Source organism: Pleurodeles waltl, chromosome 7 (genome assembly GCF_031143425.1).
Source record: "Pleurodeles waltl isolate 20211129_DDA chromosome 7, aPleWal1.hap1.20221129, whole genome shotgun sequence".
NCBI lineage: Eukaryota > Metazoa > Chordata > Amphibia > Caudata > Salamandridae > Pleurodeles > Pleurodeles waltl.
Genome location: NC_090446.1, coordinates 709,379,760 through 709,404,601, shown reverse-complemented (window position 1 = coordinate 709,404,601; position 24,842 = coordinate 709,379,760). Strand labels below are relative to the sequence as shown.

At 48.6% G+C, this 24,842-nt stretch overlaps 1 protein-coding gene across 7 annotated transcripts in view; it reads left to right on the top strand.

The window, feature by feature from the left end:
• Positions 1–24,842, top strand: part of P4HA2 (prolyl 4-hydroxylase subunit alpha 2) — a 229,491-nt gene that overhangs the window by 27,689 nt on the left and 176,960 nt on the right. The window contains exon 2 of one of the 7 annotated variants that reach the window (XM_069244743.1): positions 11,728–11,781. The exons of the other annotated variants lie outside the window; for them this stretch is intronic. The gene's annotated coding sequence lies outside the window, so the exon portion shown is untranslated. The remainder of the gene's footprint in view (positions 1–11,727; positions 11,782–24,842) is intronic. 7 annotated transcript variants of the gene reach the window in all.

Below are 24,842 nucleotides of genomic sequence, written 5' to 3'. Positions count from 1 at the left end.
TGATATATTTTGACGGGGTTTCGTGAGACAGATATCGTCCTGGTGACTATGTGTATTTAAGCTTAATTCTGCATTTATAAAATAGATGCTAAGGCGACGTTACTCAAAGTAAGGCCCGCGGACACGTACAGGAAACGCCATATAATAATGGCCGCAGTATATAAACATAGAAGAGGGCCGCGGGAGCATGCGCAATAGTGGCTTCTTTGCGCATGCTCCCACGGCCCTCCTCTATGTTTACGTACGGCGGCCATTATTTATGGCGTTTCCATGACGATCCTGGAAGCCAAAGCCCCTTAACCCCTTAGCTGCTGGGCCTTTTCCCCCCCCCAGTGCTGAGCCCTTTTTTGGCTATTTGGGGTAGTTCGCGCTTAGGGCTTCATAACTTTTTGTCCACATAAGCTAACCACGCCAAATTTGCGTCCTTTTTTCCAACATCCTAGGGATTCTAATGGTACCCAGAGTTTGTGGTTTACCCTGGAGGAGACCAAGAAAATAGCCAAAATACAGTGAAAATTTAGTTTTTTCCAAAAAAATGGGGAAAAAGGGCCGCCGAAGAAGGCTTGTGGTTTTTTCCCTGAAAATGCCAACAACAAAGGGTTTCTGGTGCTGAAATCACTATCTTCCCACCTTTCAGGAACGGGCAGACTTGAATCAGAAAAGCACATTTTCCAACACAAATTTGGCATTTTACTGGGACATACCCCATTTTTACTATTTTTGGTGCTTTCAACCTCCTTCCAGTTAGTGACAGGAATGGGTGTGAAACCAATGCTGGATCCCGGAAAGCTAAACATTTCTGAAAACTAGACAAAATTCTGAATTCAGCAAGGGGTCATTTGTGTAGATCCTACAAGGTTTTCCTACAGAAAATAACAGCTGAAATAAAACAATATTGAAATTGAGCTGAAAACAACAGCCATTTTTCTTTATGTTTTACTCTGTAACTTTTTCCTGCGATGTCAGATTTCTGAAAGCAATATACCGTTTTGTCTGCTGGACTCTTCTGGTTGCGGGGATATAAAGGGCTTATAGGTTCATCAAGAACCCTAGGTACCCAGAGCCAATAAATGAGGTGCACCCTGCAGTTGGTTTTCATTCTATACTGGGTATACAGCAATTCATTTGCTGAAATATGAGGAGTGAAAAAGAGGTATCAAGAAAACCTTTGCATTTCCAAAATGGGATCAAGATAAGGTTTTGAGGAGCAGTGGTTATTTGCACATCTTTGAATTCCGAGGTGCCCATACTAGCATGTGAATTGCAGGGCATTTCTCAAATAGACGTCTTTTTTACACACTCTCTTATATTTGGAAGGAAAAAATGTAGAGAAAGATAAGGGGCAATAACACTTGTTTTGCTATTCTATGTTCCCCCAAGTCTCCCGATAAAAATGATACCTCACTTGTGTGGGTAGGCCTAGCGCCCGCGACAGGAAATGCCCCAAAACACAACGTGGACACATCCCATTTTTTCACAAAATACAGAGCTGTTTTTTTGCAAAGTGCCTACCTGTAGATTATGGCCTCTAGCTCAGCCGGCACATAGGGAAACCTACCAAACCTGTACATTTTTGAAAACTAGAGACCTAGGGGAATCCAAGATGGGGTGACTCGCGGGGCTCTGACCAGGTTCTGTTACCCAGAATCCTTTGCAAACCTCAAAAAGTGGCTAAAAAAACAAGTTTTCCTCACATTTCGGTGACAGAAAGTTCTGGAATCTGAGAGGAGCCTCAAATTTCCTTCCACCCAGCGTCCCCCCAAGTCTCCCGATAAAAATGATACCTCACTTGTGTGGGTAGGCCTAGCGCCCGCGACAGGGAATGCCCCAAAACACAACGTGGACACATCACAGAAAACAGAGCTGTTTTTTGCAAAGTGCCTACCTGTAGATTTTGGCCTCTAGCTCAGCCGGCACCTAGGGAAACCTACCAAACCTGTACATTTTTGAAAACTAGAGACCTAGGGGAATCCAAGATGGGGTGACTCGCGGGGCTCTGACCAGGTTCTGTTACCCAGAATCCTTTGCAAACCTCAAAAAGTGGCTAAAAAAACAAGTTTTCCTCACATTTCGGTGACAGAAAGTTCTGGAATCTGAGAGGAGCCTCAAATTTCCTTCCACCCAGCGTCCCCCCAAGTCTCCCGATAAAAATGATACCTCACTTGTGTGGGTAGGCCTAGCGCCCGCGACAGGAAATGCCCCAAAACACAACGTGGACACATCACAGAAAACAGAGCTGTTTTTTGCAAAGTGCCTACCTGTAGATTTTGGCCTCTAGCTCAGCCGGCACCTAGGGAAACCTACCAAACCTGTACATTTTTGAAAACTAGAGACCTAGGGGAATCCAAGATGGGGTGACTCGCGGGGCTCTGACCATGTTCTGTTACCCAGAATCCTTTGCAAACCTCAAAAAGTGGCTAAAAAAACAAGTTTTCCTCACATTTCGGTGACAGAAAGTTCTGGAATCTGAGAGGAGCCTCAAATTTCCTTCCACCCAGCGTCTCCCCAAGTCTCCCGATAAAAATTATACCTCACTTGTGTGGGTAGGCCTAGCGCCCGCGACAGGAAATGCCCCAAAACACAACGTGGACACATCACAGAAAACAGAGCTGTTTTTTGCAAAGTGCCTACCTGTAGATTATGGCCTCTAGCTCAGCCGGCACATAGGGAAACCTACCAAACCTGTACATTTTTTAAAACTAGAGACCTAGGGGAATCCAAGATGGGGTGACTCGCGGGGCTCTGACCAGGTTCTGTTACCCAGAATCCTTTGCAAACCTCAAAAAGTGGCTAAAAAAACAAGTTTTCCTCACATTTCGGTGACAGAAAGTTCTGGAATCTGAGAGGAGCCTCAAATTTCCTTCCACCCAGCGTCCCCCCAAGTCTCCCGATAAAAATGATACCTCACTTGTGTGGGTAGGCCTAGCGCCCGCGACAGGAAATGCCCCAAAACACAACGTGGACACATCACAGAAAACAGAGCTGTTTTTTGCAAAGTGCCTACCTGTAGATTTTGGCCTCTAGCTCAGCCGGCACCTAGGGAAACCTACCAAACCTGTACATTTTTGAAAACTAGAGACCTAGGGGAATCCAAGATGGGGTGACTCGCGGGGCTCTGACCATGTTCTGTTACCCAGAATCCTTTGCAAACCTCAAAAAGTGGCTAAAAAAACAAGTTTTCCTCACATTTCGGTGACAGAAAGTTCTGGAATCTGAGAGGAGCCTCAAATTTCCTTCCACCCAGCGTCTCCCCAAGTCTCCCGATAAAAATTATACCTCACTTGTGTGGGTAGGCCTAGCGCCCGCGACAGGAAATGCCCCAAAACACAACGTGGACACTTCACAGAAAACAGAGCTGTTTTTTGCAAAGTGCCTACCTGTAGATTATGGCCTCTAGCTCAGCCGGCACATAGGGAAACCTACCAAACCTGTACATTTTTGAAAACTAGAGACCTAGGGGAATCCAAGATGGGGTGACTCGCGGGGCTCTGACCAGGTTCTGTTACCCAGAATCCTTTGCAAACCTCAAAAAGTGGCTAAAAAAACAAGTTTTCCTCACATTTCGGTGACAGAAAGTTCTGGAATCTGAGAGGAGCCTCAAATTTCCTTCCACCCAGCGTCCCCCCAAGTCTCCCGATAAAAATGATACCTCACTTGTGTGGGTAGGCCTAGCGCCCGCGACAGGAAATGCCCCAAAACACAACGTGGACACATCACAGAAAACAGAGCTGTTTTTTGCAAAGTGCCTACCTGTAGATTTTGGCCTCTAGCTCAGCCGGCACCTAGGGAAACCTACCAAACCTGTACATTTTTGAAAACTAGAGACCTAGGGGAATCCAAGATGGGGTGACTCGCGGGGCTCTGACCAGGTTCTGTTACCCAGAATCCTTTGCAAACCTCAAAAAGTGGCTAAAAAAACAAGTTTTCCTCACATTTCGGTGACAGAAAGTTCTGGAATCTGAGAGGAGCCTCAAATTTCCTTCCACCCAGCGTCCCCCCAAGTCTCCCGATAAAAATCATACCTCACTTGTGTGGTTAGGCCTGGTGCCTGCGACAGGAATAGATCACACAACGGACAATGTTGGTCCTTACGTGAGGCAGCTGTTGACCCTGGGGTGATCCATTCCTGACACAGACACTAGGTGTAGGCACTCAAGTGGGGTAGTGTTTTTATCAGGACAGGTGAGGAGTCACTGGGTGGTAGGAATATTGTGGATCCCAGCATATTCCTGTAGTTTGTGTGACAGAAATGCGAGAAAAATTGAGTTTTTTTTCAACATTTCAGCTTTGCAGGGTATTCTGGGTAAGAAAACTTTGGGGAAGCCACACAAGTCACACCTCTGTGGACTCCCCCGAATGTCTAGTTTCCAGAAATGTTTGGGTTTAGTGTGTTTCTCTATATGGCCGCCGAATCCAGGACCAAAAACACAGGTGCCTGCCTTACAAAACCAGTTTGTTTTGCCATGGATAATTTTGATGTCTCCACAATATGATTTGGGTGGTGGAATTTGGGGCTGAACTAAATTGGGGAGCTCCCAAGAGAGCACTCTCTCTCTGCTTGCCGCCGCATTCACCTGCTCTCTGGGTTGGCCTAACCCACTATTACCCAGTTGCACAAACAGCTTGCGAAGGGACAGCAGGACTGTCCTCATCACCTCCCTCATAATGTACTGGAAGAGGAGTTATCGAATGGGACTCCTCTGACTGAAAAATCACTCCCAGAGTCTGCGCCATTGTCCTATCCCTCAGATGCTGTCTCAGTATCTGATGTCTCAGTCTCTGATCCTATGTCAGAGCGGTCCTCTATAACCCGAGTGCAGGCAGCAGTCATCCATCAAGATGCCATCTCTGCTATTGGCTAAACTGTTGCTCTAAAACACTAGCCTACGTAGACAGTCACAAAATCGATGGTGTGTGAGATACGTGCAACAGTAGAGGCCACCTTACCTGCGCTTCTTCCCTCAATCAGCACGTTCTTTCAAGACACTCAAAAAACACCTTGTCACATACCATTCGTCACAGTCTTTAGCACCTCCTGCGCCCAGTCCAACAATCATTATTGGTGCTCCCACTCCCTCCTCCTCGGATTCCCTCATTACCACCCAGCAAAAGTGCCCTTCATCTCTCCATAGACTTTGCTAATGTACTCAGCTATTTACATAAAATACAGATTTGCTCTTCTTTGCAGTAGGTATATAAACCTTCTGCGCTTCTTTATGGCACTAAAACTGCCACTAGACAAGTCGGACCCTTTTCCCCCCAGGGAAACCACACACATATTGACAAAAGTGATATATATATGACAGTAAATCACCTGAAACTCAACTCAAGCAAAACCGAAATAATCCTCTTTGGCCCACACAAAAACACCTGGGACCCCTCATGGTGGCCCACCACGCTAGGCCCTGCACCCACCCCCGCCAACCACGCACGCAACCTCAGCATCATCCTAGACTCCTCCCTCTCGATGACCCAACAAATCAACGCTCTCACCTCCTCATGCTTCAACACACTCCGTATACTGAAAAACATTCAAATGGATCCCCACAGAGACCAGAAAAACTGTCACTCACGCACACATCAGCAGCAGGCTTGATTACGGAAACGCCCTCTACGCCGGCACCACTCTAAAACTCAAGCGCAAACTACACGCATCTAGAACTCAGCAGCACGACTCATCCTCGACCTCCGCCGACACGAACACATCTCTCCACACCTCAAATCCCTCCACTGGCTCCCCATTGACAAAAGGATCACCTTCAAGATCCACATCCTCGCACACAAAACACTCCACAACACAGGCCCTGCCTACCTCAACGAGAGTCACCTTCCACACCCCCACACGAAACGTCCGCTCAGCTGACCTCTCTCTCGCCTCTGTCCCCCGCATCAAACACACCACCACCGGGGGCAGATCCTTCTCCTACCTTGCACCCAAAACCTGGAACGCCCTCACAACCCACCTTCGCAAGACCCAAAACCTACTTCTTTTCAGGAAGGGGCTCAAAACCTGGCTTTTCGAACAGTGAACCTCCCAGCCCCTTTCCCTCCCCCCGCCCCCCCCCCCCCCCAAGCGCCTTGAGACACTCACAGGTGAGTAGCACACTTTATAAATCTCTTTGGTATATATAGATCTACCTCTATATATATATATATATCTATGTACATGGATATATCTATAGATATATCCATGTACATAGATATATCTATCTACATAGATATATAAATATAGATCTATATATAGATCTATTTTTTTTAGTTGTTGTATGGTTTCCTTGGGGGCCAAAATGGCCCCCAGGGAAACCCTACAACATCTAAAAAAAAAATTGCCCCCACAGGGGGTCACCCTGCCCACGGGCGACCCCCTGTCATTTTATTTATTTTTTATTTTTATTTTTTTGAAGAAAAAAAAAATCCCCTGGGGGGGGTGCGATCGCGGCCCCCCCCCCCCCCCCCCAGGGGGCACCTACCTTTTTTTTTTAAATTAATTATGCCCCCGGGGGGCGGCCCGTTTTCCGAGGGGGCCGCCCCCCCAAAGTGAATTCCCTGGCGTCTAGTGGGCAGCTGCGATCGGGGGCCAGAAACAGTTTGAGAAGGCCTCGTAAGAAAGGGGAGAGTCTCCCCTTTCTTACGAGGCCTTTTCAAAGTGTTTCCTGGCCCCCTGATCGCAGCTCTGCTGCGATCGGGGGGCCAGGAAACCTGAAAGTGTTTCCTGGCCCCCGATCGCAGCACAGCTGCGACCGGGGGCCAGGAAACACTTTCAGGAAGGCCTTGTAAGAACCCGAGGATTTATTGATACCCTTCCTGGTGTCGGCCACTGGTCGTGACCCGCACCAGGGAGGGTGTGTGGGTGTCGGCCAGTGGCCGACGCCCGCAACGAAGAGGTTAAAAGTCAGCGCTTGCAGCTAACTTTTACGGGGCTTTTTCGTCTGCTTCCTGTCACCGAGTCCACGTCTGCCGCCCGCCTGCCTGCCGTTCTGCATTTGTGGTATCTTTACAGTGCTTTATTGAGGCAGGTAAGGCTCTTTGGTTATGTATTTATTTGTTTTTAATGTAGTGTGTGTGTTACTGGGGTAGGGTTGAGAGCAGATTGCGCTGTGTGTGTGCGCTGTGTGTGTGTGTTACTGGGGTAGGGGTGAGAGCAGATGGCGCTGTGTGTGCGTTGTGTGTGTGTTACTGGGGTAGGGGTGAGAGCAGATGGTGCTGTGTGTGTGCGCTGTGTGTGTGTGTTACTGGGGTAGGGGTGAGAGCAGATGGCGCTGTGTGTGTGCGCTGTGTGTGTGTTACTGGGGTAGGGGTGAGAGCAGATTGCGCTGTGTGTGTGCGCTGTGTGTGTGTTACTGGGGTAGGAGTGAGAGCAGATGGCGCTGTGTGCAGATGGCGCTGTGTATGTTACTGGGGTAGGGGTGAGAGCAGATGGCGCTGTGTGCAGATGGCGCTGTGTGTGTTACTGGGGTAGGGGTGAGAGCAGATGGCGCTGTGTGTGTTACTGGGGTAGGGGTGAGAGCAGATGGCGCTGTGTGTGATACTGGGGTAGGGGTGAGAGTAGATGGCGCTGTGTGTGTGCGCTGTGTGTGTAGTTATACCTGGATTCAAAATGCAGCATTGTTTAGCAATGTTTTGAGAAAGGGGGCGGGGTGGTTGTGCCCCCTATAAGCCCCACCCACCCACCCCCGCTGTCACTTCAGTGCGGCCCTCGGCCGCAAACCATACTGCAATTTTGGCCACTGAGAAAAAGTTTGTGAGTACCCATGTGCTAAGGTATGATAGTTCATTGTGCCTTGTGACCGATTCTGACACCTGCAAGTTGCAGCAGATTTTAATACCCGCTCTAATTCCTTTTAGGGTTTTGAAAGCAATAAAAAGAATATCGTGTTCGTTTAGCTAATAATTTTAGGTACAATTGCCCTTGGCGATTCAGTTTGGATTTCATTATTAATATTTTGGACTTGTTCAAAGCCTTGTTGCCTGCTAAAACGCTTATAGGCACTATTACATAGCTGCAGAGAATGCACGTTAGGAATGTAAGAGCTGCATGAAATAAAATAATATTGTAATGCGGTCCAGTGCTCTTGAGCAGATTTTGCGCTATATTAAACAAAAAAAAATGTGAGCAGAACTGAGGTCGTTCTGCTTTTATATCATAGCTATCGCAGCGGGACACTAATAAATCAATCAGTCAGTGTTTATAAGCAGTCAACAGCCAACTCACCGCGTTTTTAGAAAGCCACGACATCCTTGACATCTCTCAATCCGGATGCAGGTCAAACCACAGCACCGACACGGCCCTCCTGTCCCCAACAGACGACATCCGCTCCTTACTTGATAAGGGAGAGACAGCGGAACTCATCCTACTTGACCTGTCGGCAGCTTTCGACAGTCTCCTATCACACCTTGATAAGAAGTCTCCACGAAGCTTGCATCCGAGACAAGGCCCTCGACTGGATCCAATCCTTCCTCTCCGGCTGAACGCAATGAGTGAGACTCACCCCCTTCCTTGCAGAACCCACACCCACCACCTGAGGAGTGCCCCAAGGATCCTCCCTCAGCTCCACGCTGTTCAACGTCTACATGGCCCCGCTAGCCACCATTGTCGGAAGCTACGGAATAAACATCTCCTACGCCAAAGCCACCCAACTCATCCTCTCCTTCTCCAACGAACCAGACAAGGCCAGACACAACTTCCACAAGAGCATGAAAGCAGTCGCCAACTGGATGAGAGACAGCTGCCTTCAACTCAACACAAACAAGACCGAAGTACTCATCCTTGGCCCTCAACCCAACGCATGGAGTGACTTGTGGTGGCCACCCACCCTCGAAAACCCACCCACCCCCACCAACCAAGCCCACAACCTCGGAATCATCCTCAGCATGAACCATCCAATCAACTTGGTCACCTCCACCTGCTTCCGCACCCTCCACCTCGTACGCAAGATCTTCACATGGATCCCCCTCAAGCATAGTAAGACCGTCACACACACCCTCATCACCAGCAGACTGGGCTACAGCAACGCACTCTACGCTGGAATCAACAAAAAACTCAACCGCAAAGTGCAAAGCATCCAGAACGCCACAGCCAGATTGATCATCGACCTACCCCGACATTGCCAACTCTCACAACACCTACGCACACTGACTGGTACCCCATAGAGAAAATAATCACTTTCAAAATCCTCACCTACGCACACAAAGCCCTCCACAACACCGGAGCAGCCAACCTTAAACAGCAGCTCAACTTCCACGTACCCTGGAGGACCCTACGCTCAGCCCAGCTATCTCTCACAGAAGTACCCCGCATCAGGAAAACCAGAACAGGAGGACACCCCTTCTCCTACCTCACAGCCACTTCCTGGAACGCCCTACCCATCCACATCAGACAGACCACCTCCCTCCCCAGCTTCAATAGGAACTGAAGACATGTCTTTTTTAATGCACCTCCGGTACACGCTGCACCCCCCCCAGCACTTTGAGACCCTAACAGGTGAGTAGCTGCATTTTATAAACACTGATTGATTGATTGATTGATTGATTGGATACCCACCCATGAGGGTCTCAAGGTGCTGAGGGGTTGTCCTCTGAGCTTCAGTCGAAGAGCCAGGTCTTAAAGTCCTTCCTATATGGAAGTAGGGCTGGTGACTGCCTGAGATGGAGAGGCATGGTGTTCCAGCTCTTTGCCACGAGGTAGGTGAAGGATCTTCCTCTAGCCGAGGCCTCCCGTATGCGAGGCACATTGTCAAGTGCCTGTTGAGAGGAGCGGAGAGGCCTCACGTGGGAGCAGAAGGTGACATGGTGGTTGAGGTAGGTGGGTCCCAGGTCTTTGAGGGCCTTGTATGTGTGGACGAGGAGTTTGAAGTTGATCCTGTTCTCAGCGGGGAGCAGGAGATCTCTCAGGTGTCCGGTGATGTGTTTGCGTCTGACAGCAGCGTTCTGGATGTGTTGTAGTTTTTTCAAGTTTTTCTTGGTGGTTCCGGCGTAGAGTGAGTTGCTTTACTCAAGTCTGCTGGTGATCAGGGAGTGTTTTACTGTCTTTTGACAGTCGTTTAGGATCCACCTGAGGATCTTCCGGGGGAGTTGGAGGGTGTGGAAACAGGTGGAGGCAACAGAGTCGACTTGTAGGGTCATGGCGAGCGATGAAGCCGAGGTTGTGTGTGTGGTTTGTAGGGGTGGGGGGAGCTGCCTAGTGTGGTCGGCCACCAGGAGTCATCCCAGGCTGAAGTGGAGGGTCCCAGGATGAGGATCTCGGTCTTGTCAGAGTTGAGCTTGAAGCAGCTCTCCTTCATCCAGATGGCTTACATCCCGTTGTGAAAGTTCTTCTTGGCCGTTGTAGGGTTTTCGGCCAGTGAGATGATCAGCTGTGTGTCATCAGTATAGGAGACAATGTTCAGTCCATGGCTTCTAACGATGGATGCGAGCAGGGCCATGTAGATGTTGAAGAGTGTGGGGCTCAAGGAGTAGCCCTGGGGTACTCCGCAGCTGATCTCCATAGGTTCTGACAGGAATGGGGGAAGTCTGACTTTCTGTGTTCTGCCGTCAGGAAGGAGCATATCCACTGTAGGGCCTTGCGGCGAATGCCTGCTGTGTGGAGTCTGGAGCAGAGGGTGTGATGGAAGACAGTGTCAAATCCTAATGAATCTCTACTTGGTCTATGCGCCATCTAAATAAAAGAAAATGACGAATGGCTAGCGCTGCTAAATGAGAAAGCCGCAAAAAAGAACGGCAATGATGACAACCAATGGTAAGCTGTGCCGGCCCCACGCCCATTACTGAGTACAAGAGTCTCAGAAGTGAGAGTGCATGCTCTCGCAAGTTCGACCTGAAAATGGGATTTCTAATACAAGTGGAGAAACAAATTAGACTAGTAGATAAAACACAGGTCAGTCCTTGCAGTTGGTGCATTTAATATTACTATTTAAAATTGACTTACAGGTATATAATTTGTTAAATACCGATTTTGCTTTCTTTTATCAGTTTCATCTTTTTGTCGAATTCAACTTCTTGAGCTGAGTCTAATTCCTAGGCTGTCGGCTGTTGAACCAATTGACTGACGTTTTCATAGCGGTTCCCCCACTTTATCAGATTTTGGTGTCCTGGGAATTTACTTTACTTCTATATGTCAAACTTGGTAAAATAGGTAATCGCAGGCTCCACCAGGAACTTGCATGTTTCAAAAAGATACTCATTTCCGTTTATCGAACAGTTTTTGCTTAAACGCTCTCGTTGTAGCAGAATGAAGACACAAAAACCACTGCCTAACTTTTGATAATGTATACATTTTTTGCTGCCCAATATATTGGTCAATATATTGCCGATCAGTATGTGTATTTCCACTTTATATTTTAAAGAGAATGCACTGTAAGGTAAAATCAAAAGATTGATTTATTGGCTTTAAGCCGGGAAGGATTATTGAACTTTGTAACGTGTTTTTAGAAGTGAACACGTCTAAACATGTATGCCTTAAGAAATCTAAAGAAAAACAAGATGTAACGGGGGAGTGCTATTTCTGTTTTATTTTTCTGTCTTTGGCTGCCTTGTTTGTTTGTCTTAGAATGTGGCTGTGTTTTCCGGACACCTCTCCTGTGCAAATTAGCATTCAGTGGTTCACAGTTTAGTTTTTGCACTGGCTAGTCTGGCCCAGCAGCAGACCTGTTGACATATCTGGCCATTAGTAGTCTGTTGTATGAGAAATATTTCCTAATCGGCCTTTCTACTTTTCATTGTGTCTTACAGTGGTGAATAGTGTATGTCCATTGAGCCTTCTTCAAATGCGCAGCCTGTCACCATGTGAGCCAGTCGGATTTTTTGTTGTCTTGTTTATATATGTCTGTATGACTAAGTTTTCTAATTTCTTCTATCAGCCTAAGCATTGATTGCTCTGTGAATGTACGTACATTCAAACTACTGTCAAAATTGGGCATAATTGTCTTATTGTGCTTTGTACTTTAAACATCAAAGTCAAGATGAAAAATATCATAAGCGGGGTCTGAAGTCTGTTAATTAACAACAGAAATCATTTTTAAGAATCTTGGCAGACAAATTGGTGATGCAGGCAAGTTCAGACATACATATCTGCAAATCATTATGCCTATAGATTGTTCACAACTACTCTCCCCATACTGCATCGATGACCAGAATGCAGTGTCCTCAAAGTATGCAGTGTCTCATCTCTACGCATGCGCTATCCTCCATCCATTGAAATAATGATCAATCTGCTGAACTCCCTGATCTAGAAATAGGCACGTAATTAACTCTTTCCAGGAGTCAAACACCCCTTGTCTGAACACAAATATCAACATGGCTAGGGTATGTTAGCATTTCTCAGGCAATGAAAGCCCATTCAGTGGCGACCAGCTTGTCAGCAGGATAGACTCGGCTTGCCAGTAGTTCACATAGGCGATGCCCACTTTGTTTGTGTTCAGTTCTTGGGTCAGGGACTATAAAGACTTGGGAAATCTACTCACATTTTATCCGATTGAGACTGCCTTCAGTTGAAGAAGACTGAACTTCACTGCTCTACTCAGACATCCACTGTGACTCACATATCACTGAATAAGTTCACATTCGTCTAGCTAGACAACATAGCACAGAGGGGAACGACAAATATTCTATCCAATCACACATTAAATTAATTGAAGCAGCACTGTACACATGAGCTGTCCGTGAAGTAGAAATTGTCCCACAGACTTCCAGAAACCCTGAAATGTGTCCCATGTAACATCAGGCAACACCACACACTCAAAAACAAAACCACACTCAAAAACATTAAAGCAAATTGCCCGTCTGTATGGAGGATCTGAGGGATGCACTTGGATCTGGACAGTAGATCTAAGCTGTTTAATTGTAGCTTGTCCTGAACGTCTGTGACATGTAACCGAGGAGGCCAGTGACAAACTGTGACGTACCAACAGTAAGATCCCCTCTTTGTATGCTTCTTTGAAGTTGAGGCAGTTGAAATGCGAATGCGTCATGGAAGGGATCAAATATGGGAGGGGAGTATTGCTGTCCAGGTTGATACTTTGGAAAGGCAGAAGCATCCAAAATTAGTCTGTTAGAATGAAAAAAACGTAACAAGTATTGGGAAACTAATGACAATTCAGAACATCTAACCTGCCAGATGGTTCTCTCTTGACACATACAGGGTGACTTGACTTTTATTGCCCAAGGGGGGTGTCCCAGCCTTGCACAGCCACAGTTTACTTTCTCTTATTGCAGAGGCAAATAATATTTTCCATCATTGACAATCCACCTCGGTGACCTTGCTTCTACCCATTAGCTGGGGAGTCTGTGCACTCTGCACAGTGTGATCATGGCAATACATGCAGGTTAAATAAAAACTTGTTAAAGCACCATCTGCATCTGCCGGGCTCCGCTGGTAGTGAGAACTACCCTTCTGATGGCAGAGGGTACAGTAGTTTGTTGTCAGTAACTGGCTCATCATAGTCTCCATTACATGGCTCCCAGACGCAGCTAGGAGACAATTGGAGCCAGTTGGTTGTCTGCACTCTGCTTTGTTGTATTTGAGAAATGGTTAGTGCCTGACTTCCTTTTGCCACTCCATGTATATTGTAAAAAATAGATAACAATAGGCCTTACAAATAGCTAGTTTGTCAAGCCAGACCTAAAAAAACTCACATTACAGTTGGTATTTTTTTAGCCCTTCAAAATTCAGTTTTAGTGGATCAATTTTTCTACTTCAGTAAACAGGACGGCTGATGAAAAAAATGGCCTGTGTTCAGATATTTTGTAAGCACATTTACTGTGTAGATAATCCACAAAGGGGGAAACAAGTTAAAGTGAGCAGTTTGTTGGCAAGTTGAATCAATTTGCACTCTATTCCTCTAGCGTTTCTCCGTGCAGGTTGATGCCTTTGCAAAGTTAATCTTGCTCAAGTTTACCGAGGACGTTTTCTGGGGCTGCTGGTGACCTAATCCTGGCCCTTGTTTCTTTGTCTTGTGTCGTCGTTCTTTCTTGTGGCTGCAGTGCTATTGAGGAATGTCTGTTGAAAAAAGAAATGGTCTTTGAAGAAATAATCTTTTATTTTGGCACTTGCAAAGCTGCACATGATGTACAGAAGGTGAAAACCCAGCTGAATCTTTTTTTACTTTTGAGTTTCCTGGCCTAGTCCAAGCTCCATTTGCTCTGACCAAAGAAATTCTGATTGCTTCTTTGAAAATCACGGTTACTGTGGTCCAGGGCTAGAGTGGGGGAATGCAGATATAGTCCACTGTATGCTTCTTTCCTATTTCACCGTTAGTTCAACATTTTCCAAACCCATCATGGGATATATGGAGTTTCCTGGCAGTGGTGGGGGGAGGCTCCAGCCCATCCCCTGCAGTCTCGGCCGACAGCTCACTGGGGCTGCTGCTGCTATTGTTGGTGGTGTGGGCTCCGACTGAGTCCCAGCACCAGGCCTATTGTCCTTTCTGCCTGCTGGTGCAGGCCCCTTGCTCTTCCTTGCAGCAGCTGGGGGTGCCTTCTTGCCCTTCCTTGCAGCAGCTGGGGGTGCCTTCTTGCCCTTCCTTGCAGCAACTCGGGGTGCCTCCTTGCCCTTCCTTGCAGCAGTTCGGGGTGCCTCATTGCCCTTCCTTGCAGCAGCTGGGGGTGCCTCCCTGCCCTTCCTTGCAGCAGCTGGGGTGCCTCGTTGCCCTTCCTTGCTGCAGCTGGGGGTGCCTCCTCACCCTTTCTTGCAGCAGCTCGGGTGCCTCCTTGCCCTTCCTTGCAGCAGCTGGGGGTGCCTCCCTGCCCTTCCTTGCAGCAGCTGGGGGTGCTTCCTCGCCCTTCCTTGCAGCAGCTGGTGCAGGCACACTTTCCGTGCGGCTGCATGGTGCCGGGATCCTCTCCCACCTGGCGTAGCTGTGGTCACTACTGTGCCCGTGGACTGGGTGGCTGAGGTGCTTGCCTGGGTTTTCGTCCCCCTGGCCTGACGTGAGGGACGGGGGGAGAAGGGGTAGGGAAGAGGTCAATGGTGGAGAGGAAAAATGTCTTATGGACTTTGGGGCTGGAAGAGGGAGGAGGTTTGGAAGTGGAGAAGAGGAAGTGGATGTAGGAGGTGTCGGTCTGCTGTGTTTGGGTGCAGGTGCATGGGCTAGATGCTGTTGTGAGGTGGATGGTTGTTGGGTGTCTGAGTGCTTGCATTTGTGTACTTTAGGAGGAGGGGGGCACAGACACAGTGGGTGAGGACACAGGGGACGTGTGCATGGATGTGGGGGTGGTGACTGTCAGTGAGGGGTGTGCTCTGATAGGTGTGCTGGTGATGGTGATAGTGGTAGTGGATAAGGATACAGTGCATGCAGGTGTGAGTGGAGATGCAACTTGGAGGGAGGTGGACTAGGAGGGGGACACAGTGGAGGCAGTGGATGTTGGTATGTCTTCATCTGGATGGTGTTTGCGTTAGTGCCTGTGGGATGATATGTGGTGCTTGTGTTTTCCATGTCCACTCTTGTGTGTTGTCCTGTGTGCATGCTCGTCTGCCTGTGTGCTTGGGATAGGTTGGGGTTGAGGGGATTGGGATTAGGTAGAGGAAGTTGGAGAGGGGAGGGTGGAAACAGGGACAATGGCTGCCATCAGAGAGGAGGCCAGAGCCTGTATTGATCTCTGTTGGGCCGCCAAGCTAGTGTGAATGCCCTCCAGAAATGCATTTGTTTGTTTCAAATGGGCTGCCAGCACCTGGATGGCATTCACAATGGTTGACTGCCCAACAGAGATGTGTCGGAGGAGGTCAATAGCCTCCTCACTCAGGGCAGCAGGGCCTGAGGTGCCTGGGGCAAAGGAGATGCCCACACTCCTGGGTGAGCAGGAAGGGGAAACTCGCTAAGGGGCTGCTTGGAGGGCGGTGCTGGTACGGGGGTTGCGGCTGTACCTGTAGCTGGGGTCAGCACAGAGGTGTCTGCCACTACCAGGGAGCTTCCATCGGAGGAGGTATCTGTGTCCAAACAGTCCCCTCCAGTGTCTGCCGTGGTTCTGCTCTCGCCCTCCGTCCCACTGGTGCCCTCACCGTCATTGGACTCTGCCTCCTGGGTCTTGCGGGATGCAGCTCCCTCCGTCGCCGGTGCCTCTGTTCCTCCGCCAGATGATGCTAATGCACATAAGGACAGGGTGACAAAACAAAGGGGGGGGGGACAAAGGATACAATTGGTCAGTGGCTGCACCAACACCACCGGTGGCGTACACAACACAGGGAACAGCCCTACGCAATAGGCAATGCACTACCAATCACACTGCTAGTCACCAGCCCATGGATAGGGACACCTGATGCCGATTGCAGCATACCTGAGACCCACAGAGCCCTGCCCAGTAGTGGATGCCTACTAGCTTGTTTGGAGGACTTTCACACCAGAACCCTGTGCTGTGTGTGTGTGCTGTGTGTGTAGTTATACCTGGATTCAAAATGCAGCATTGTTTAGCAATGTTTTGAAAAAGGGGGCGGGGTGGTTGTGCCCCCTATAAGCCCCACTCCCCCACCCCCGCTGTCACTTCAGTGCCCAACATGGGATCTACTCTGCAATGTCAGGCCTAGCCTAGGGGCACCCACAAGCCACATCCCCCATCCGGATACCACCCCACCAGGCACAAGTAGTAATGAAGGGCAGTGTACTCACCCCCTTGTTGCTGCTGTGATGCCCCCAAGTGCCCATCCAGCTCAGGATAGGACATCACCAATATGCGGGCCATCGTGGGGTGTCAGGGTACGACGGGCACCCCTTCCTCGTTGGGAGGCCATCCCCTGCTGGGCCTCCACTGTCTTCCGTGCCCAGCGTCTCAGGTCCTCCCACCGTAGTGGGTGCTCTGCCTGGCCATAGACCCCCAAGGTCCGCACGTCCTTGGTGACGGCATGCCATATACCCTTCTTTTGATGGGTGCTGACCTGCAGAGGGAATATACACAGGGAAATGTATTAGTCCGACCGTCCTGCCTGTTACACTCATGGCCCACCATGGCCCATCCCTTCCCCATTATCACAGACATGGCCCAGCATACATGCTGCACGCTGGCCAGGGTCCATCCACCCAACCCCCCTACATGAGACCTTCACACACACAGCACTCCATGCATTCACGCCCCAGGCATCGTACTCGTGGTTTACTCACCTGTTGGTCTGGAGGCCCATACAGTACGGTACTGGGGTAGGACCCCATCCACCAGTCGCTCCAACTCCACTGAGGTGAAGGCAGGGGTGCCTTCTCAAGTGACACGAGCCATGGTCTGTTCCAGACACAGGTCACAGCAGCACATGCAGTGTAAGTCCTCTCCTGTTGAAGGTCAGGTAGCAAGTGAGTGAACAGATAGAAAATGTCAGTCACGTCCATGGCGGTGTGTACCGTCACTGCCGGCGTACATCACCATTGGCCACTGTACCCCATAGGGCCCAATGATAACCAATGAGGAGATGCACTGCAGTTCTTGACCGCCTCCCGCAACAGTGCACGTCAGCGGAATGATCTCATTTCCACCTGTCCCTCCACACAGGACAGGCGGACGCCATTTGGGGGGTGGGGGCAGGCCATGGATCCAAACTGCGTCACAGTACACAAATACACATTATGGACATATCCCACCACAATATTGTAACAGTCACAAAATGCATTGCACTGTAGTGGTCAGAATGTACAGATAAAGACCAACTACTCACTCTTTTGTCCCATAGATTGCAACCGCTGCGGATGATTAGGAGATGGAGACATCCCCAGTGTACAGACCCCTGGTGGACTTGGCAACAATGGAGGACAGGCACATTATCCTCAACTGTAGACTTGACAGGGCCACAATCACAGAGTTGTGTGCCCAACTGGAGCCTGACCTGATATCTGCTATCCGTCACCCCACTGGGACCTCCCCCTATCTAAGTGCTATCTGTGCTCCATTTCCTGGCAACTGGTTCTTTCCAAGTCACAGTGGGCTTGGCAGGAGGAATGTCACAGCCAATGTTCTCAAACGTGCTGACCAGAGTGTTATCTGCCCTGATTAAACACATGTGCAGCTATATTGTTTTCCCCCAGATGGAGGATTTGGCCGCAGTGAAAGCTGACTTCTATGCAATGCGACATATCCCCAACATCATTGGGGCAATAGATGGGACACATATTGCATTTGTCCCTCCCCCCGCAAAATGAACAGGTCTTCAGAAATCGAAAGAGTTTTCGCTCCATGAATGTCCAGATGGTGTGGCTGGCGGACCAGTACATCTATCATGTCAATTCAAAATATCCTGGATCTGTGCATGATGCTTTTATCCTGACGAATAGCAGCATCCCAAATGTGATAGCCCAACTCCAGAGTGGGTGTGGCTAATAAGTGAGCCCTGGCTCCCACCCAGTGGATGTTGGTGTATGGGTATGTTGTGGGCCCTAAGTGTGAGTCTGTGGCTGACAGCTGTCCCTCGATATTTGCAGGTGACTCTGGTTACCCCAACCTCTCATGGCTACTGACCACTGTGAGGAATCACAGGACAAGGGCAGAGGAAAGTTACAATGAGGCACATGTGCGAACAAGACGGATTATACAAAGGACATTCGGCCTCCTGAAGGCCAGGTTTCGTTGCCTCCATCTAACTGGTGGATCCCTGTGCTACTCACCCAAGACGGTCTGCCAGATCATCTTGGCATGCTGTATGTTGCACAACCTTGCCTTGCGCCGCCATGTGCCTTTTCTGCAGGAGGAGGAGGATGTAGATGGTGGTGTGGCAGCAGTGGACCCTGTGGACAGTGAAGATGAGGAGGCAAAGGATGAGGACAACAGAAGTGCAGTCATTCGTCAATACTTCCAATGAGACACAGGTTAGACAGTCTAACTTCACTTTTCATTATCAGTTTTTGGTTTCACATTATCACTGGCATGAAGTGAATTCCCACTTCTCTGCCCATTCACTGTACCTTTTGGCATCTCTTTTTGCAGATGTTGGTGCCCCACTATAGCTCCTGGTGTGTTCGGTTCAGGTCTTTCCTATGTAAACATTACTGTTCAGTTGAATTGCAATGTTTGAACCTTGTTAATCAAATACATTTTTTAATGATTTGACATACACCATACTTGTATTTTTTCAAAGGGTGTTTATTTTAGTGCTAAGGAGTAGGGGGGCAAGTGCATTGGGCTGGGGTGATGATGGAGGAAAGTCCAAGTTAGAGTCCAGTCTATTTTTAAAACAGGTGCAGTGTCCAAGGGGGCATACCAAGGGGAGCAATGGCAGTTCAAGGTGGACAGGGTGACAGAGTGGGACACAAGGGTGACATTCAGGAGAGTCTTATTTCCTGCCGGGGTCTTGGCTATAGTCTCTGTCTTCTGCCTGGATCACAAGGAACTTTTGCGTGGTGGTTCTCCTTCAGCAGGGGGAGGGGTGCTGGTGGCCTGTTGGTCCTGTGGCAGGGCCTTCTGTCCACTAGCGGCAGCTGAGGTGGAGGGCTGTTCAGTAGTGTGGCTAGTGTCAGGGGCCCGCTGTTGTGCCACTGCCTCCCTCATAGTGTTTGGCATGTCAGCCAGCACCCCTGCAATAGAGACCAGGGTGGTGTTGATGGACTTCAAGTCCTCCCTGATCCCCAGGTACTGTCCCTCCTGCAGCTGCATGTTCTCCTGCAACTTGTCCAGGATCTGGCCCAGCGTATCCTAGGAATATTGGTATGCTCCCAGGATCGCGGTGAGTGCCTGCTGGAGGGTCAGTTCCCTGGGCCTCTCCTCCTCCTGTCGCACAGCAGTCCTCCCAGCTTCCCTGATGTCCTGTGCCTCTGTCCCCAGAACTGTGTGCCCACTGCCACTGACCCCAGGTCCCTGACTGTCTTGGGTTTGTGGGGTGGACATACTGCTGATTGACGTGTCCTGGGAACAGAGGTATGGGCCCGCTGGGTGGGTGCTGTGCTGGTGTTTCCTGAGGGAAGAGGCTCTGTGGTGGTGTGCGAGTGTGCCTGGGTAACCGACTGTTCGGTGGTCCCTGATGGGCCAGGTTGGTCATCCAGATCCAGGCGACCAGACCTGCTGTCATCACTGTGGGCCTCTTCTGGGGAGGGTGGATGTGGCTGGCACCTCTTTGTCGGTGACATTGGCTGGGTTACCTGTGGGGATGTAAATACAGTGTTATTTTATCTGCGTGTGACATCATGTGCATGGGTGTGTTGCCCTCTGTGGTTGTTATTGCCCTGGCAGCTTTGCCTTGTGTGAGTTATATGGTGGGCTAGCTGTTTACCTCTTGTGTGCATGCTTTAGTGATAGATGTTGATGCAGGGCTGTGAGTGGTGTCTATGCATTGGTGGTGCATGCAGGGCCTGGCATTGGGATGAGTGGGTTGTGATGGTGGGGTGTGTGGGAGGTGGTGGATTGGTGGGGGTGAGGGTAAGGGTGGGAATATGTAATGGCATGCAGGTAGGGGGGGTGATAGTAATTGAGAGTTGACTTACCAGAGTCCAGTCCTCCTGCTACTCCTGCCAGGCCCTCAGGATGCATGATTGCCAAGACTTGCTCCTCCCATGTTGTTAGTTGTGGGGAAGGAGATGGGGGGTCCACCACCAGTCCTCTGTACAGCCAGTTGGTGTCTTGCTGCAATGGAACGCACCTTCTCTTGTTGGTCGTTCCACCTCTTTCTGATGTCATCCATTACTCTGAGGTGCTGTCCAATGGCATTGACCCTGTCCACGATCCTCCGCCATAGCTCCATCTTCCTAGCAATGGGTATCTGCTACACCTGTGCTCCAAATAGCTGTGGCCCTATCCGGAGGATTTCCTCCACCGCGACCCTTATCTCCTCCTCTGAGAACCTGGGTTGTAGTTGTGGTGCCATGGGTGTAGTGTTAGTGGTGTGGGTGAGGGTGTATAGGGTGATGTGTTGGGGTGTGTGATGTGGGGTTCGTGGGTGGTGTGTAGGTGATGGTGGTGTGTGGCTGTAGTCTTGTCTGTGGTCTTGCTATCTCTCTGGTGGCAATTGTTTGTATTTGTAAAGGGTTGTGGGTAATGTGAGTGTGTGTTTTATCGTGGTGTGTGTATGGGTGTCAGGTATGTGTAGGTTGTATTGACCAATGTGGTGTAGTTTTGTTTGAGTGGGGGTATTTTGAGCGCGGCGGTATGTACTACCAATGGTTTACCGCCATTGAATGTCTGCTCTGGTGATTCGTGGGTCAAAATGTTGTGGGTGTTGTTCTGTTGGCATAACGGTTTGGGTTTTGATAGCACCACTTTATCACTGACCTTTGGTGTGGCGGATTTGTGTGTGTGGCTGAATATTGGTGGATTGGTGTGTTTGTGGGTGTCATAATATAGGTAGCGGAGATCCGCAGCGGCTGTGGTATGTTGGCAGCAGTCGGCATGGCGGTAAGTGGGATTTACTGCCAATGTCATAATGAGGGCCTAAATGTAGAGCACTACAAGTTGATATGCTAGGTATTTGACAATGATGAATTTTTGATGTTTTTTAGCTTTTGCCTACCAGACAGCACAAGCTGTCTGTTTGCGAAAATATCTGTTATCAGTTTACACTGGGTTTAAAGCCCGCCCATTACTAACCATAGGTTGACTTTATTGTCACTCTGATTTGTTTGACTTTATTTATTTTTTTAGCTTGTGTGGGCTTTCTTTCCTCTTGTTGTGTTTGACCCTCCACTGGAACATGGCCTCATTATGTGTGCCCTTCCACTGCTTACTTTTCAAGCACTATGGGTTTCTTTTTGGTTAAACACTCCATGAAAGTGCATATTTTTCCTGCTGTCTCACTTATGTACTTCTCTTCCCCCTTCCACTGCGCTGTGTTGCTCTCTCCCTCTCGATTATGCTTCTCCACTCCCTCTTCACTGTAGCACTTACCCTCGGGTGCTTCTTCCCCAGCTCTACATTGTTCTCTCTCACCCATATGCTTCTCTTTTCCACCTCATGCTCCACCTTGCTCTCTCTGTTTTGTACTTCTCCCCTACCCTCATGTTGCTGCCCCCCACTGTGCTCTCTGAGTTGCTTCTGCCGCCCACCCTCTTTGTTACCTCCACTCCCATCCATTGTGTTGCTTCCTCCACTTCCCTCCATTTTGATTTTGCCCTCTTTGTTGCTTTTGCCAAACTCTCCGTTTTGCTGTACCTCTGCCCTGTGTTCTGCCCGCCCTCCATCCACTTAATAAAAAAAAAGCTTTTTCTCTACTCTTTTTTTAAACAATCTTATGGTAAATAAAACAAATAAAGCTCCTATGTTATTCTGTAGGTGCACGTTTCTGTAGTGCACAAGCCTACAAAATAACGCTGCCAGCCTCATCATAGGTTTTTTTTCTCTGCTTTAGCCATGCTGCACAGCATTGCTCGTACTATATAGTCCCACTAAAACAACTGGCATGGTCATTAGATCCCAAAGACAAGACCTATTGGCTTTGCTAATGCTTTTTTTAATAAAATGAGGCTTTTAGTAGGTGCATTAACCCATAGAGAGTTAAATGGACAAGACCGATATCATGATCTTAGGGAAAAGCAGTTCACAGAGGGACACCACCTGGTTGCCAACAGAGCTAGGACCGACACCCCCCCACGCCAAGAGTTTCAGGATCGCTATTGACAGCAAACTCGTCATTGCAGCTCAAGTCAAGGCCGTCAACCGCCTCATACTTCCATACCCTGAAGATGCTGAGGAATATTTTCAAACTGCTCCCAATCAGCACCCAGAAAACCATCATGCACACCCCTATCACAAGCAAGATGGACTATGGGCAAACCCTCAATGGCGGGGATCAACTAAACTCTCTCACCAGAAGGCTGCAGACCATTCAAAACTCAGCTGCCAGAATCACTCTCAACTTCCCATGGAGCACTTGCATCACACCACACCTTAAAGAACTCCACTGGCTTCCCAAACACAAACTAGCACAATTTGAACACCTCACCCACATTTTAAAGGCACTACTTAACACTGGCCCAGCATACCTCAACAATTGCATCTGCTTTCACAAACCTTCCTGATGCTTCCACTTGTCCGGACTCCTACTTGTACACCTCCCACGCTCACCGAAAACCAGTTCTGGTGGTTGAACCTTCTCCTACATACACTCCTAAAGGGAGTAATGACCAGCTGCTACACATAAGAGCCTCTTCCTCACTTCTTGAATTCTTGAAGAACCTGAAGACCTGGCTTTCGAGTAGTCAAACTAGGTCCCAGGTTTGTCACAGTGCTAAATGTGTAAAAGAATATGGGCCGGGCCCCAAAACTCTGCTCAGAAGCCTGCGGTTGGTGGAACTGAATGTTGGCGCACCGAACACCAGGGCTGTGCAATCCTAAATCTGTTTCAAGTCTTTTAATTCACTACAGACATTCTCTAGCCCTTTATATTTTTCTTGAAGGTTTCTGCTTTCTGCATTTATGGCAGTTTTTCTGTCTTCTGTCTCTCTGCTTTGTGCTTTTTGCTTCTCTTGTCTCTGTAAATGTCTAATGTGGAAAAATAAGTGCTGGTCTTAAAAAAGGGGTGCCAGTGGCCCCCACCGGCTCACATTAAGCAATGAGTTGGCTAGACTCACCCAGGATACCATCCTGGGTGATAGTGCACTCTACAAATCTGCATATCATAACAACATAACCTATAGCTATCACTTAAGCACTGTGTCTGTGTGTGGTAGAGAGGAGACGAGGCAGTATGAGGGAGAAGACATAGGAAGAGAGATACTAGGGAGGAGAAGAGAAAGTGATACAGAGATGTAGCAAGGAAAAGGAATAAGGGACAGGCATAAACCCAGCTGGAAGGAGTGAAAGTGATACCAGATGGGCCACAGGAGAAATAAAGTTCAGGCACACAGACTAAGCAGAAAGAGAGAAAGTGACAGAAAGGGGGAATTGGTGGAATGAGACAGATAGGCGATGGCCTGGCAGGAAAAATAAGAAATGGATGAAGGCAGTGGACGGGAAGTGAGCGAAAATGTGATTGTTGGTGGGGCTTGTGACTGGATGGAGAAGAGGGTGGGATTTGGTATTAATACAGGAGTGGTGGTAGGTAAGGTTTTGGCCTGGGTTGCAATTGTTTGGGAATTTTAAAAGCAAGCTTATAATAGGCCTTAGTGAGAAGATTGTTCATCCACCTCACTGCATATTTACCCCTCAAGGACCTCAAAGGGTTGCATGAAACGTGATTGCAGGTTTGCACCAGTTGGATAGCATAGCAGCATTCTTCTGAGTCCAAAGACAGTACATACTGCAGAACCCGAAGTCATCCACCCTTCATGCTGGCAAGCAGGTCTAGGCAGTCCATATCTTTTGTAAAATTTCTCATTATCTAGCCAACACTGGAGAGCCATTTAGATGGGCAATGGAATCAAGGTATCATAGTCCCACCAATGTGGATCTTGGTGAGAGAGTACCTAACCTACTAAGGTTTTTAGTGAAACCTGCTCAGTGAACGACAACATCTAAAGTACCCATGTTTTCTTCGACCAAAAAACAGTGTTGTGCAAGAGCAGACTTTACATTGAAAAGACAGTGGAGATTGTCCAAAGACAGCAGTAAAAAAAACAAGATGAAGGCAGTATCAAAAATTCACCAATGCGCTCCAGCAGCTGGGCAGTGTCTAGATGGAATTTGATTTGGAAGCCACCAAAGAGCCAGAAAAATCTAGGTGCTCTAGGCCTCCATGACAACATTTAAGTAGCATCGTTCAGATTGGGAAACTGAGGGGTCCCCAAGGATCAGGGGCCACAAAAACAGTTGCTAAAAAGCAAAGAGAAACTGGCTTTAAGAGTCACAGAGACTGGCTGTGTTTCAGGAACATTCCAACTTTCGAGGGGGGAGCAAAGTTACTGTGAAGATCATAAGAAAGTGGCTGTTTCAGACTAAAAAATCCATGCTGGTTTTGATCTAGGAGACTTGGAAAGAATGAGATCAAGGCAATTTTCTTAGAGTGAGAAAAATAGGGT